Source organism: Coturnix japonica, chromosome W (genome assembly GCF_054131305.1).
Source record: "Coturnix japonica strain WE chromosome W, WE-NBRP24, whole genome shotgun sequence".
NCBI lineage: Eukaryota > Metazoa > Chordata > Aves > Galliformes > Phasianidae > Coturnix > Coturnix japonica.
Window position 1 is genome coordinate 4,065,873 of NC_140701.1, and position 3,051 is coordinate 4,068,923.

A 3,051-nucleotide genomic window follows, 5' to 3' on the forward strand; every position below is an offset into this window, starting at 1 on the left:
CCAGTTACATGAATCTTGAAGGTGAGTTTCTAGCCAGCAGCCTCGCAGCTGTACTCCCCTTTGTTGCAGTAATTCATTCCTGGATGTAAATCACATGTAGAAAAGTGTTGCTATGATACTAGATGACCAAGAAAGTCCTATAGCCAAAATGTTTTGCACCAGAGAGGCTGTCAGTTGATCCTCCAAATGCAAGACACACAAAATGAAGCGTTCCTTTATCTCTGGGATTCCAAGCATTTTCTCACCTCTGACTTTCACTTGGAATGTTGCTTTGTCATCTTTTGTTTCACAGCTGTAGCTCCCTTGGTCTTTCAGGGTCACATTTTTGACCATGAGGTTGCGGTGCGTCCCCTTGGAGATGATGGTTGTCCTCTGGTCCTGCTTCACCTCTGTTTGATCTTTCTTCCATACGACAGCTCCGCTTGCAGCTGACACCTCACACACCAGCTCCAGGTCTTCAGAAGGACTGACTGATATTTCTGGAGTTGTTTTGGGCTTGCTGACAACATTAATGGCTTCATCTGAAGAAAAAAAGAGAAAGTGGTTTACATCCTGACTCAGGCTTATTCAGCACAGCATGAAGATACAGTTAGAACTGATTGTAATGTCTCTGCTCATTACATTTGGGTGATTGAGTTTCACCTCTGGAGGTACTCACATACAAACGTGTGCTTGATTCTCCTGTGTAAGGAAAGAGTAAGTTCTATGCAGACAGTTCTTATTTCTTTTAATCAATTCTGTATTCTGCACACGTTCTTCTGAAGCTAAAATGAAGGCAGATAAGTAACGTGTTTGCAATGCATGAACAAACCTATTCAACACTTTGTCTCTAAGCTAACAAGCAGCGTTTGAAGAGCACATAAGTATTTCATGCCCTTCATTCCATCCAGGCAGAACCTGCCTGAGGAGCAAGCTGATGGCTGTCAGCTACAGGCAGACCTAGCTTAGCATTGCATTTCTTAGAGCAACAACTGTTGCTTTCAGTCACTGAATATACCAAGGCCAATTGCTATGCCAGGCACATTTATGGCATCAGTGAACAAATAATGAGTTAAAAATTGTAATAGACAGGAGTCATCTATTCTTGTAAAACTAGGTGACCAAAGAAGAACAGTCCCTCTAGAGTCAAGCTGTTTAGAACTAATAGCATCAATCAATGTCACGTAGATAGATTACTTCCCTGCCCTAAGACCATCTTGTGACCATTTGGTGCTCCTAATTAAGCCCTCTTGATGGCTTTTTTGTCTGAGCCATGTGACATTTTGTGATAGGAGTTACTGCTAGTGTTCCCTTCACCCTACACCAAAGTAGGAGGTATCCATTCTCAGGGAATCATGCAGGCTTCCTCTGGATTTGATGCTCAGAGACAGCCCCAGAACTTTTTAAATCTTAGCTTAACTCTCATCCAATAATGTTCATCAAACAGTGCAACTTGTCCTTTGGGGATGCCTTTGTTCTGCATCAACCAGTTCCAACGGAGTCTTCTTGGCTTGTTTTAGATCAGTTTTTTAACAGATAAAGAAAGGGGCTTTGAATTACAAAGTGAAATTGCAGAATGCATGATTCTCAACCAAACAGAACGGGAGGTGGGATGCAGGGTGAATACCTGAGCCAACACCACCTGCAAGCAATCCTTCAATATCTTAGGAATCTCTAGCCATCCCAAATCCAGTGTTGGGCTTGATCTATCATCTCTGCTGAGTTTTTAGCTAGCTGATGGTGAGCATCTTGGTGGAGATGGGTGAGCAGTCAGACTAGAGGATATTAATCAACCTTAAGGATCCTGTGATCAGAGGAACTTGAATGTGCTGTTAAAGGTCACAAGAGCTGCACTGCAGCATGAGCATACACAGCGAAAGGTTTTCAGTAGAGCTTCGGTTCATAAATGAGGACTGGGTTATGGAAAATAGGCTCAAGAAATAAACCAGAAAACAGATCTTAACGCCAGGTTCTGTGAATGCAGCCAGCTGAATTTCACAGATATTGAATTTCAATGACAATTTCTTGTGTTATTTTACCCTCCAGCTCCACCCTGAACAGGAACAGGTCAGTGACAAGCATTACTCCTCCAGGCTTGACCTGACAGTGCTTTACTTGTACTATGAGCTAATGCCAGGAAGAGCAGGAAAAGAGTTTCATCCACGTGCCTTCTCCTTCCTTAGTAAAACCAGTGTGAAACTGCAGCCACGTCAGGCTGAAGGAGACGTCTCAGATGTCCTGCCTGGATGCAGGAGCTCACGTGTCAGAGGATGTCTGGCACGTCAAGTCTCATGGCAGTGCAGTGCATGACAAACTGCAACAACACTTTCCTGTGGGCTCCTTTGGGCACGAGGCCCAGCGGGTGACACACCTCTGGCTGCAGCTCTTCAGAGCCTCCCAGCAGCCACGTGATGCCCATGGGAGAGACACAGCTGACCCGCACAGCAGATGATTTACCAGCTCGCTCTGATTTACAGCAAGAGAAGATACAAGTGGTGATGCTGAATGGTGAAATACTGCGAGTGTGTGGCATAGGTATAAGATTTGTGAGCCTGAGGATGTTCAAAGTCAGGATGGACAGGGCTCAGAGCACCTGATGGAGCTGCGGTGCCCCTGTTCATTGCGGGGGGAGTCCAACTAGCTGACCCTTAAGGGTCTCTTCCCTATCTATGAGATACACAAAAGCTGATTCTGCAGTAACCAAGCTACCAACAGCAGCTGTTTGTCTTACAGCTTGCCAACACAGATTTTAAAATAACAGCATTGATTACTCATTTGATAGTCACATTACAGTGCAAAGCACATGGAAACGTCCATCAGCTAATTCATTTAATTCTTTGGGCAGACCTGCCAGTATGAAATATTATGCTAACATGACAGAGAGAAGAAAAGCAAAATTAAGACTAGCTGACAAGCCGTGGCAGGAAGTTCTGCTCTCCATCAATTTAGTCCCATTATTCAATTCTGTTTGGAGATGTCTCCATGACTCTCTGGAGTTTGTTCTTTGAGAAGAAGCAATTAAGTAAGCTCTCCAATGCCAAAGTGCATACACTACTCTAGGCCTTTCTTGTT